A 14,051-nucleotide genomic window follows, 5' to 3' on the forward strand; every position below is an offset into this window, starting at 1 on the left:
CAAGTTATTCAACTTGCTGACAGCAAATGATATCTGATTGTGATGACTGAAATATAATATTTAATAACAGTCAATAAAACAATGTTTTTTGTAATATTTTCAGTTCTAATCAAAATATGAAGCCTTATTTCAGCAGGTAGTTAATAATTTTTACATTCTGTTGTATTGGAATAACACTGGCTCGAGGAACTTGGAAAGGGAACCATGAAAATATTGACAAGAATTTAGCATTATTGATTGCCAGCGCTAAAGTAGCATCATGAGATAATGCATTTGTGGTACCATCAAGTAGATATCAATGTCAAATGAACATCTTATTCTTTAAAAATCAAAACTAAATTTTTCATTGGACTCCAGGTATAACCTTTGATGAGGTATATGGGAGAAATTAGAACTATTAAGTAACTGCCAACATTGGATAACTCTGTATTTCTATTGATTCTTACAGTGACACATAATTGTTGCATTTCCCATTTCTACATAAAAATAAATTTACAACAGATCTATAAAACTGTGTCTGACTAATATGATGGTTGTAAAACCAGGAGCTTGCTTATTTATCACATTTTGTGCTGAATAACATCCAAAAGACAATCGCTAGTTCATTACATTTATGATAGTGAGAGTGACAAGGGAGCATCTGTGCAACTTTGGTAGTATAAATACTAAGGATATTTTCAGTCAAAAGCACCACTTTATTGGTTTTCTTGTTGATACTTAAGAATAAGATCACAACAATGGCAGTATCAGTAGACTAAATACAGAAAGTAACAATTTAGATTTCTGTCTAAAATAAAAATCCCTGTATGTATATACATGTGTGGGGGTAGAGTGTATGTGTGTGTGTGCTTAATGGATAGTATAGTGCAGTGAAAAGGAGAGATTCATTGTTATACAGTACAGTGAATAGAAAAAAGAATTAGGATAGAGATGAGCGATAGATGAATGAGAGAAAGAGAGATGATTGACAGCAAAATGACTGACAGTGAAGTGAAAGACCAAGATGAGTGACAGTAAAAGGGATGCTAGAAGGATGAGTGAGAAAGAAATGAGAGGGAGAGAGATGAGTGGTTGAGATGAATGATAGATAGGTAAGTGGATCAGGCAGCAGATACAGACTCAATGGGGATATATTGGGTGAGAGACCCGAAATAAAGATATATTAGACCTCCCAACCTTCAGTACCATCACTATTTCAACATTCTTTTCACTATACTTGTATGGTTGGATAGATCCTCTCCAGCAGTAAATGTTGCCAACCATCATATCCACTTGACACCTCCTCCAAGATGCTCAGCATACTGAAATCAGTCTTCACTCCATCATCCCAAGTCTTCCTGGGACTCCCTCTTCTACAGGTTCCATCCACTTTAAGCATTCCACACTTCTTCATGTAACTGTTATCTTCCATACACATATGCAGTCTTCTGCCTTGCCCACTACCATGCAGCATGACATTTTATACACAAGCACCATACAGAAACTGTTTGTTACCAGTAGAGACAGTAGCACCCTGAACTTCCTCTAATCTGTTCTTCTGGCTACTATCTTTCAAAGCACCCACCTCCACTACTAACTAGGTTGCAGAAACTTTAATAATTCTCTGATTTGAAGGAATTGGCAAAATATTTTGAGAGAATTCATTTCACATGTGCTCCTAGTGTTTGCTACACTTGAGAATTTACCACAAATAAAATCTACCTTCCCCATTAGTCTGCCTCTGATTCCACAACACCTTTTGTGTGTCCATTAGTTTACACTGAGCACACTTGTTGGAATTTCTACCTTCTCCTTTTCTGCAAATTCAGCATTTCATAGATTATATTTTTATGATAAAAATATAATCTTTTTAGTTTTATTTTTTTCACATGTTTCTGAGTGAATAGGAGCAGGCATGGCTGTGTGGTTAAGAAGCTTGCTTCTCAACTGCATGGTTTCAAATTCAGTCCCACTGAGTGGCATCTTATTAAGCATTTTTTCTTCTATAGGCCTGGAGCAACAACCGATGCCTTACAAGTGAAGTTGGTAGACAGAATATGAGAGAAGCTCAGTGTGTGTGTGTGTGTGTGTGTGTGTGTGTGTGTGTGTGTGTGTGTGTGTGTGTGTGTGTGTGTGTGTGTGCGCATTGCTATCTCTTTGTCTTGATTTCACATGGCTGTTACAAACAAGCACTGTCATCGTAGAAACCATATCCTTTATTTCCATTCTTCCATGAAAGTATGTCTAGCAATGTGGAAATATTGCCTTACGTGACAAGAGGTGAAGGTTTTTGGCAGGAAGGGCATCTAGCTGTAGAAAACCTGCCTCAAGAACTTCTGTCTAACTCATATGAGCATGGAAAAGTGGACATTAAAATGGTGACAATGTTTCTGTATATTCACCACATTTTGTCAAATTGCTAAAGTAAGCATTATCTTAAGTCTATAATAATACATAAATTGAAAGAGAGGTCTATTTTCCAGTGAGAACAATTAAAACAAGGTACTGCACATTGTAAAAGAAACTAAATACAGGGGTTGTGAATCACAATCGATTCAAGCATTCTTTAAGAACAATTAAGCCATGAAAAATAATTTTGAATACTCCTGCCTGTCATCTCCTTTCTCCATAATCACCAACTCAAGTAAGGAAAAAAATCTATAAAGATAACAACATCACTACACTGAAAGGAAAAATACTCATTTTAGGACCTTACAATGGTACATGATGGTAGTGATAGTGAATTAGAGAGTTTCAAAATTCAGTGAGATTCTAATAAATACTTGGTCTTAATAGATTATATAAGAGTAAGTCAGTTTGATGAAACTCATCCTACACCAAGCTTTAAACTGTAGTAGGATGGTAACTGATAGAACACTAATGAACAATTCTTTGATCAGCTTCTTTTACTTAATAGATCTACTTGAACAAATCTGACAGAGTTACTTAGCAATAGCAAGTTCCAATTAACTGAGAAAAATATGTGAATTATACTGCACTTTTCTCAAACCTCTTGACCGATCAATACACATGGCACTCCGTCGGTTATAACGACGAGGGTTCCAGTTGATCTGATCAACAGAACAGCCTGCTTGTGAAATTAATGTGCAAGTGGCTGAGCACTCCACAGACATACGTAGTTCTCAGGGGGATTCAGTGTAACACTGAATGTGACAAAGCTGGCCCTTTGAAATACAGGTACAAGAGAAACAGGAAGCAAGAGTGAGAGAAAGTTGTGGTGAAAGAGTACAGCAGGGTTTGCCACCACCCCCTGCTGGAGCCTCGTGGAGCTTTAGGTGTTTTCACTCAATAAACACTCACAGCGCCCGGTCTGGGAATCAAAACCGTGATCCTACAACTGTGAGTCTGCTGCCCAAACCGCTGGGCCATTGCGCTTCCACATGGATCAGTAGAGAAGTTAAATGAAAGACTATCTCTTTTACAATTTCTACCCTACTTTAGGAATCTTCTTTTTTTTTTTTTCCAAACAGATTTATGATTAATCAAAGCTGGAGGTCTCTTATTTTCTTGTGGTAGGGTTAATTATGAATTAAGTGGTAATCATAGTAAACTATAGACTGCAAAGATGTCCACCATCTTTCTTGAAAATTAGTTTTACTAGTGAATGAGATTCCTGCAACCAACTACATTGTTGGTAAATATGATATTTTTCAATAGTTTCTAATCACATCTCCAAATATCCCTTTAATTCTTTTAACACATTTAGCTTTTCTAAATATTTCACTTTTTAATGAAAAAAAATAGGCATCAGAGGGGCAATGCATATCCTGCGTGCAGATAAATTTTTTCACAAATCATAGTGTGTCTTAGCCATGCTTTTTAATTGAACTGAATTAATTTTTTTTTTAAGTATCATCATTATAAGTATTTATACTCTGGTGAAATTACGAAATCAACTTGTAAATAAACGAAACTCTCAAATCCATCACTGTACACACGCACCCACACACAGAGTTGCATATCTGTGTATGTATGCATGTATGTATGTGCGTATGTATGTACCTACTTGTGTCTACGCGCATAGATACACCATGATCTATACACATGCAGATGAAAGTCGATTCATATGAAAAAGAAAGTAAGCAAAATAGTATGACCACTTGCTTATCGGGAAATTTGTGAGTTCGATTTTAAAAAATTTTTTCCTTTCTTAAATAATCAAACCAAATGTTCGCTTTGAGCCACTCATCTGATGAGTATTTCTGCCAAATGTGGTCAAAATCTGTTCAGCTGTTTTCCAGTAATTTTGCAAGCACAGACAAACAGACAAAGACAAGTGATTACAATACCCTGCTTTCGCTTACAAGTGCAGGGTAAACATGTGTGTGTGTGTGTTTAAGTGTATGTGTGTGAGAGAATGTGTGTGAGAGAATGTGTGTGTGTGTTGGTGCCATTTAAAAAGCACCTAGTACATTCTGTAAATTAGTAAGCATTAGGTAGGGCAGCCAGCTGTAGTAACCAAGCAAAAATCAGACTATGGAACCCGGTGAGGCTCCTGACCTCGTAAGTTCCAGTCAAACTGTTCATGAGGTTAGAAGTAGGTGTAGGGGTAAATTTGAAACCTTTCAATAAAAGATTAATTTCATTTTTGTTGAGGTTTCTTTTCAACATATTTATAATTTTAGGGTGTATATGTTCTATGGGTTTATTTAAATTGCTTGTTTTACTGGATCTGAGGCCCAGTTGTAGTATGTTCTCACAAAAAAGGAGTTGTAATATTACATCCCCATTTCATGTTTCTGGAGTTCTTGCTTCTCAGTAGGTGAGAAAATATTGCAGATTCTATTTGCATTACATTACTTATAGTGTATGCCTCCTTTCCATCCACTTTTATGCTATATATATATATATATATATATATATATATATATATATATATATATATATATATATAATGTATGTATGTATATATATATATATATAATAATATTAGGGACAAAATCTAAAATTACAGGTAAAAACTCAATTCAAATCAATTTATAAAAAATTAAAATTAAATTGAGCTTTATAGATTATAATATATAAAAATATATAGTTTTAGGGAAAAGAACCAAGTTTCAAGAACTCATCAATGAAAATCCACTATCACATATAGAAAAATTAATAATTAAAAGCACAATAAATGAGTATAATATAAAACAAAGTAAATATCATAAGATAAAGATAGTATATATGTGAAGTATATTTGCCACTTAAATGCGGCTAAACCCTACGGGTGAATGATGAGTTTAGATCAGGCCTGACCAACTCGACTTACATTGTGGGCCACTTTAATCACAGGAAGTTTTTTGAGGGCCGCTTGTACACTTTATGCACTAATAGTCAAATAATCAAATTACAGAATTGAGAATTTTTCATACTTTTTGTTTGTTTAAAATGATAAAATTGTAGGCTATTGCTTTATCGCCACTTATAAATTTAAAATTTATTTTGAAACAAATGTTTTACACAATCAATTGAAATTAAACACAATACTTCAAGAAAGTATGAAGCGGACCACACGATAAAAGTCTGTAGGCTGCATGCAGCCTGCAGGCCTCAGATTAACGAGCCTTGGTTTAGATAATAAACAAACTAAGAAACATCTCATAGTATTCTGAAGCTACGACCCTAAAGTTGATGCAGATACAACATAGCTACTTCACAGAGAGAGAACAAAAGGAATGGTACAAATTGACAGCCAGTACAAAGTAACAACAACTGAGGTAGAAAAATATCAAGACGCAAGCAAATGGAAACAAATTAATGTGAAGGAAACAAAAAGTTAATTCTCTATAGATAAGGAAACAAACAAACCAGAAACTAACTACACTGGGGAGGAAATAGATTTAGATAAGGACAAAACAACAGAAAGAGAGAGTAGGAAGAAAAACCTCTTCATGGCCAATACCCTGCACTGACTGACTCAACAAAGATGATATAGATAAGAGTAAAAGCTGACAACAGCTATAAGGGTCTGAACTAAAAGTAAAAATGACAAGTTTGGTGTACAGGGTCAATGCTTAGTCAGAAATAACTATGAAAAATGAAAAAGTGGCTAACATAAGTCAGTGGGACATCTGATAACACCATTTTTGTGAAAATCAGTATATTCCTTGATATAGTTGTGTCAACAGCTATGTCCAGTGGACAAAAACAAAACCAAGTACAGTACATAACAACAATTTGGCTACAATTATCTAGAACATATAGGCTCAAATTAACATGGGGATTAGGGTGAACTGCCCAAGGATAATTATCAAGGATTACAATGAAAATATCTACATTCAGAAAAACATGATCAAAAGGTTGTTTGGAGGCACAATCAAAGTTCAAGGAACTTGAAGTGGAAATAATGTAGGGTAAGAAAGTAAAACAGTACCAATAATAACTGGAACAGTAAGTAGTGATAAAGAAGAGCATCAACATAAGCAGGTGCAGCCAACAACCCACACACTACACAAAACATTTTCAATTCAGTAAGGTAACTTGTGCAGTACCATCTCTGCACAATTCAAACAACAAAAACTTGAAACAATTATCACTTCATAAAATAACACAACACATACTCTGCAGAATCACTACTCAATAATATATCACAACTTAGTTGGTGTTGCAGATTAAAAAGTTACATGCATCACAGAACTCCAGTAGCCTGGTTCCCTCTTCATTTCAGGAACCAATACCGTGGCCCCCGTGTACACTAATCAAGATACTGGATTGCTGTCCAACATGACCATTAAAATCTCCAGCCACAAAAATGAGAGAAATGTTGGACATAAGAAGCATCGGATGTGGCGTGCAACAGAGACGTCTGCGCTGGTATGGTCATGTGCTACAGATGGATGAGCAGAGCTGTGTGAAGGAGTGCCAATCCCGAACAGTGGAAGGAACACGTGGTAGAGGGAGACCCAGGAAGACATGGGATGAGGTGGTGAAGCATGACCGTCAAACGTTGGGCCTCACAGAGACAATGACGAAAGACTGAGACCTCTGGAGATATGCTGTGACTGCGGGGACCCGGCAAATAAAGTGAGATCACAGCTGTAGCCCACACCAGTGTCGCATAACCAGCCCACTCAAAAAGTACCTTTGGATCATAGGGTGACATGCATTGCTTGAGGAGACCAATTGAGTCAAGTACATCATCAACATTAAAATCAAATCAAACCACAATCAAATGGAAATTGTAGCTGTGGCTGATGCCAGCACTGCCTGTCTGGCTCCCTGTGCTGATGGCATGTAAAAAGCACCATCCGAATGTGGCTGATACCGGCGCTGCCTAGAATGACTCCCATGCTGGTGGCATGTAAAAGCACCATCCAAATGTGGTTGATGCCAGCCCCCTCTGGCTCCTGTGCCGGTGGCATGTAAAAAGCACCCACTACACTCTAGGAGTGATTGGCGTTAGGAAGGGCATCCAGCTGTAGAAACACTGCCAGATCAGATTGTAGCCTGGTGCAGCCTCCTGGCTTCCCGTCCAACTCATGCCAGCATGGAAAACTGATGTTAAATGATGATGATGATGATGATGATGAACTTACACTACCCATACTCTAAACTAGGTATGAGGAAGCATTTTAGTAGAAGGGGAACATGAATGAGTGCTTCTATGCTCAGAAAATTAATTAATTGGAAGCATCTTATATTAAATTACTGTTTTAGTCTTAAGGAAGAGTATTTTTCTTTCATTTTAAAAATGTTGTTAGAGTGTCTTTTCAAATTTGCAAGTTTCTAATAAGGAGACTGTATATTTACATACTTATAAACCAGTATCATATAGATTATTGCATATATCAAATCATTAGATATTATTAAACATAAAAGTATGCTAATTTTTATTACTATTGCTTCTTAAATCATTTTTTTAAAACAGGAGCATATGTTTATATAAATATGTGGCTATATAAAAATTCATTAGATATTAGTGGATATGTACATGTGTTTCTATGTGTATATAAGCAATGTAGGTATATAAATTTAGTTAAGTGTGCATCAACAATTATTTTAGTACATATATTAGGTTAAGCATGTAAAATTAAATATTTAAGTTCATGGTGCTTGGATATAAGTGCCTAATATAAACATTGTGTGTTACCACAAATAAAAACAATACAATCCTGAATTTTTATCTTAATGACTCTAGGCAACTTTTGCAAGTATTACAAGTTGTGAGTCAAGAAAAAAACAAGATGTAAAAATCATATGATCTATATATCTATAGAGTAGAAGAAATATGAGGAAGGAATGGATTGTAAGAAGTGGGAAGTGTTTGGGAAGTGAGAGAAAGATGGAGGAAGATTAAAAATCACAGATAAATGTGCAGGAGGAGAAAAAGAAGAGCAATTGATGCTTCATCCAAAGAAAGAGGAGGGACAGAAGGTATAGAGGAGGGAATTATATGATTGGCACTGTTTCAATCACTGTGATAAGGCTAGCTTGGAAATTGTTGCTGTTAATGTTGCTGGATATTGTTCAAAAGAAATTAACTTATTTGTCATTGCGCAAGTAGTCACAAGAGGTGGGGACAAATGAAGAGAAAATTAAATATATCACCACATGTCTGCAAGACTTATAGAGGAGGCGGATGTAATTGAGGTAATACATACTGAAGGCGTATGCTGATGCAGATGTATATAAATATCAGCTACGTTGAAACTTTCATTAAAGGCTCCCACATAATATAGGAGAAAAAAGGAAAGTTGCTGCAATATTGCAACAGAAAAGTAACAATTATTGCAGTTTGATCTTAGAATCTCTCCACCATCAATCAGTAAGTTACTTTTTATTTATTATCAGACTCAACTTCAGTTAAAACAAAGACTTTTTCCACAGCAATCAACCACAAGCATTCACATTTTATCCAGTGATGTAACAACATTTAATGCATATATGAGGTAATATCTGCTTAATCTGAAACTAAAAGTAAACAGTGTTTTGTTTGCTTGTTTGTTTGTTTTTATAATGTTGTAGTTTGTTTTATCTCACAGATGTTGCAGTGAGAGACATCGTTCTCTTCATTGTACAGCATAGCATGTAAATCATACTTTTAAAATCTTCAGCAAACTTTTTCTTTATACTCTCTGTAAATTTTACAATGCTTTAATTAAAAACAATGTTTTAATTAAAAATGTTCTTCAACCAAATAAATGTTCATTCCCATAAGACATGTATATTTAAAGCATGTTAACCTGATAAGTCCTAACCCTCACAAAACAATACATACCACAATATGTATTCTCATTTCTGAAATCTAATGAACTGGCAGTCAATTACATGGCTCTCATACAATTTAGAACAATGGACTGTACCTCACCAGAGTGACCACACACAGCAGGTGGATTGTACCAGATAGAGTTAAGTTTCTTTTCTTTTTCCAGACACACAGTACAACAATGAAAAGATCTGGACTGCTGACCATTTGGGCTAATGATTCACACATTTTGAACCCTGGCTGAAACAACATTCCTTTCAATCTTTAAATCATAAATATATATATATAACAATTATTTATGCCTTCCAAGAAGATGAGAATTTAATATGGGAGTCTGTCAATAACAACACTTTAAGTATTTTATTTAGAATAACTACAATGAACATGATAATAAATAAAACTGCACAAAATGTGCAGTAATAGTTGATATCCTGCTTCAAATAAACAACACATACATTTGGAAATTTAAAATATCTACATTCCATTGCACAAACTCACTAGAAGCATAAACCATGTGGCAGACCATGTGTCTATAGAGTGAACAATTCTATATTCTTTTACTTGTTTCAGTCATTTGACTGCAGCCATGCTGGAGCACCGCCTTTAGTCGAATAAATTGACCTTTGTAAGCCTAGTACTTATTCTATTGGTCTCTCTTGCCAAACCACTAAATTATGGGGACATAAACACACGAATATTGGTTGTCAAGTGATGGTGGGGGACAAGCAGACACACACACACACAAATATATATATATATATATATATATATATATATATATATATATATATATATATATATATATATATATATATATATACACACACAACGGGCTTCTTTCAGTTTCTGTCTACCAAATCCACTCACAAGGCTTTGGTCATTCCAAGGCTATAGTAGAAGACTTAAGGTGCCACACAGTGTGACTGAACCTGGAACCATGTGGTTGGGAAGCAAGCTTCTTACCACACAGAACATATCAGAGCATATTTAGAAAATATGAATATATTTGTTTTAATGGATATCTTAAAAGTAGATTAATAGGGTAAAAAAATCAGGATGGTCATAGCTGGAACGTTTTTAATCATAACTCTATTTGATCAGGATTATAACAACAACAACCTCAATATTTCACAGGCACTTAGCTCATCCATCCAAGATAGATGAAATACAAATTTAATTCCTGGCATAAAAATGATTAAACACAAAAACGCATTAGTCTAATAGTCTACAGTATCTACCAGCTTACTGCTTCTATATACAGTTTATTCAAAAAATCCTGCTTTAAATTTCCATATATAACACACAAGGATGAGGGATTTCAAGAATCATTAGAATGTTGGAAAAATGCTTTGTGACATTTATTCCAGATCTTCACATTCTGAGGTTAATTTTACCTTTCATCTTTCGAAGTTGATTAAAATATAGTACCAGCCAAGTACTGGTGTTTATGGCATCAAAAATTCCCCTCTCCACAAATTTCAGACCTTGTGCCTAAACTAGAAATAATACATAAAATACTTTTATAAAAATGATGGTATACAGTAATCCCTCACCATATCACAATTTATTATTTAAGCTTATGTTGATTCCTCCATGGTGTTGTATTGCATTTATAAAATAAATATATAGAAATTATAAAAATAATTTAAAAAAATATACAGTACAGTACTGTTTCTACTTCGCAGATCTTCACCTATCACAGGGGGTTTTGGAACGTAACACCCCCGGTAGTCAAGGGATTACTGTATTTTTTAAAGACTAAGTAGTAGAAAAAAATCTCAATAACACTCATTTATTATTAGATAAGGCTATGTCAGATAAGTGACATTGTAGATTGTAGTAAATCAGTAAATGATTTATCAATGGATAATGAACATTACAGCATCATTGAATTGGTTAACCATCAGATAGAGTTATTTAATTCACCATTACATATTGATAATGTAATTACTAACATGCAACATTCTGCAACACTTGATACCTCTACACATGAATCCAATAAGTCTGTATTCTTGTGTGAACACCAACAAATACCCTAGCATATGTAAACAAATAGAAAATAGAATATTTCTAACAATAATGAATATACAATCACAATAAGATGGACTATATAGTTTATTTGCTAATTAACTTCACGAGATATCGAAGATGATATATCAATGGTCAATATTAGGAGGTTTTGCATATCTTGGAAGGGAATGGATGTCATGAGATTATAAATAGAACTTGGTTAACACGGAAGAATATAAGAGACAGTTATTTTGGATTCTTTAGTTAAGCAATTATACCACTATTATAACTAGATCAATTATATGGGTAAAATGACTGAATATATAACTCACCTACTAAAGAACATCTATAATAATCTACCAATTCAATAATCAGATCATTGATCCTGATAGAATATGCTGTAAAACTGCCTGATCAGCAAATAGTAAACATATCACTTTGATGTAGTTTACTCTATACAGTGTGTAAAATATAACAATTTTTATTGAAGCAGTATCATCTACCAGTTAAAGTTATATAAATGACAGCTTCATTTGCTAAATAGCATCTCAGCAGCTGCCAGAATAAGGTAATTATATTTTCTAGAAAGCCTTTTTATGTATATTTTTTCAGTCACAGATTAACATTTGACATGAACTTCTGTGATAAACAATTTACTGCAGGATTTGAACACAGTATCCCAGGCATTCTTGTTATGCTGTGCATCTCTACATATGTTATGATAATAGTTTTGATAATTGTTAAAAGTTTGCTTCTTGTTTCAAATGCTTAAGTTTCAGATTAAGGATGATTATTAAAGCCAAAATAGTGAATTAATTTATTTTAAAAAGCTATGTACAGTAATACCTCACCTTACGAGGACCTGCTTTACAAGACCCTGGGTTTAAGAGTTTTATTTTACAATAAATATAAAAAGGTTAAACAACCATTTTGTGCATGTGGCAACACTGGTTCTGATGCATCTACACAGCTGCATATAGCGATGGAGTAAAATGACAGCATAAAATTTCATTGCTATGGGAAATTATGGCTTTGCTTTACAAGTTTTCACTTTACAAGCAGTCTCTGGAAACAAATTAACTTGTATATTGAGGCGTTACTGTATTATGTGAGTTTTAGTCCCTATTTCTCTATAGTATCTCTTCTGTTTCTAATGATACTAAACTCTATGGATACTTCTATTATTGTCATACATCAATACACAGACATTCACTAATGTCTCAACACTGAAGGTTGTGTCAAAATTATTTTAAAATTTGTTTTCATGGGGACTTTATATTATTTAGGTAGGACTAAAATCAAGACCTTTACTTCAAATGTTTAAAATGTCAACACTACATTAGAAATAAAATTATCATTTCAATCCCTACCAAAATTATATAGATGTATAGAGTAAAAATCTACATACGAGTAAGTACGTGGTTTTGAATGTATGTGTGTGATATGTATGTGTGTGATATGTGACGGGAAAGATAACTGGAAAAGAGTATAAATGAAATATAGAGTAAATTCAAAAAGAAAAGGTGAGATTAAAAGTCTGTAAAGTTTCATACTGCTCTAGTAAAAGTTCCAGCATTCAGTAATACATTAAAAATGCTTTCTATACAACAAAATCCATTAATTGATGATATCTTGAGCAATAAATATGCTTGTTTGAAGGGCTGAAGGTATTTACTGCAACATTAAAAATATCAGCTGGATATCATACCAGATGAGATTATTCAAATATATTGCAACATCTATTTTATGGCAGTGATTAATATTTTTCTTGAAATTACAATTTTTTAAATTGTACATGTGTTTTCACATTTTAAATGTTTATGCACACAGCCTTCAACATTTTACAAGGGTAAGCCAGAAAGTAATGCAAATAAAAATTGCATTTTTTTGTGACTCACCCTTCTATGTAGTATAATGTAGAAAAATATTGTCACTGAACATTGAAGGAAAATTCTGAAATAATCATCAACTAAATAATCTTGAAGATAATTTATATCTTCCAAAATGAAATAAATTTCCAAGTTATTACAGATTTTAGAAACTAACTTTCTGAATTGTTTGTAAGTGGATGTCAAATGATGATGATGATCCTAAAAACAGGAATTTTGGACTCACTTATGTCACACATTGGAAGGCTGCACCAGTATGATTTGGCATGGTTTTCTAGGGCTGAATACGCTTCCTAACACCAACCACTCAGAGAGTGTAATGGGTGCTTTTATGTGCCACTGGCACGGGTGCCATTTGTGTGACACTGGGGTATGTTTACATACCACTGGCATGGGTGTCAATTTGCGTGACACTGGTATCTGCCATGACTGTGACTTTGCTCGACTTGATGGGTCCTTTTCTCAAGCACGATATAATGTCAAAGGTCCCAGTCAATGCCTCTGTGAGGCCCAACACTCAAAAGGAACTCAGCCATCTTGCCTCAATCAGGCCTAATGCTTGAAAGGAACTGAGCCAGCTTTGCCACTGTGAGGCCCAAAAGATGTTCTTTATGTGCTACCAGTACAAGCACACTTGGCTTCATGGGTCCTCTCAAGCACAACACATTGCCAAATTCCTGGCAGAGTGAATTGCATCATGGAGATGTTTTTCTCACAGAAGGTGCCCAATTGACCCTACTATACTGTGTAGTCGGCAAAATCAAAGCAAACAATGTGCATGTGCAAAATTCAAAATATAAAATAGTAATAATTTAGCCATTGCACCCTGTATATTCATATATTTTGTGTATGTGTATATAGATATAAATATATATATGTATGTGTATATGTATATGTATGTGTGTATATATATATATGTGTGTGTGTGTATATGTGTATATATATATATATATATATAT

General features: G+C 34.2%; 1 protein-coding gene and 1 long non-coding RNA gene across 2 annotated transcripts in view; one reads left to right on the top strand and one right to left on the bottom strand.

The window, feature by feature from the left end:
* The window catches only part of LOC106867874 (selenoprotein S), a 216,684-nt gene that overhangs the window by 115,574 nt on the left and 87,059 nt on the right, over nucleotides 1-14,051 (bottom strand). The gene's annotated exons all lie outside the window — the stretch shown is intronic.
* The window catches only part of LOC106867876 (uncharacterized), a 21,160-nt gene continuing 15,325 nt past the window's right edge, over nucleotides 8,217-14,051 (top strand). The window contains exon 1 of the long non-coding RNA XR_001409194.2: nucleotides 8,217-8,752. This is a non-coding gene — a long non-coding RNA (uncharacterized LOC106867876). The remainder of the gene's footprint in view (nucleotides 8,753-14,051) is intronic.

This window comes from Octopus bimaculoides, chromosome 5, assembly GCF_001194135.2.
Source record: "Octopus bimaculoides isolate UCB-OBI-ISO-001 chromosome 5, ASM119413v2, whole genome shotgun sequence".
Classification (NCBI taxonomy): domain Eukaryota; kingdom Metazoa; phylum Mollusca; class Cephalopoda; order Octopoda; family Octopodidae; genus Octopus; species Octopus bimaculoides.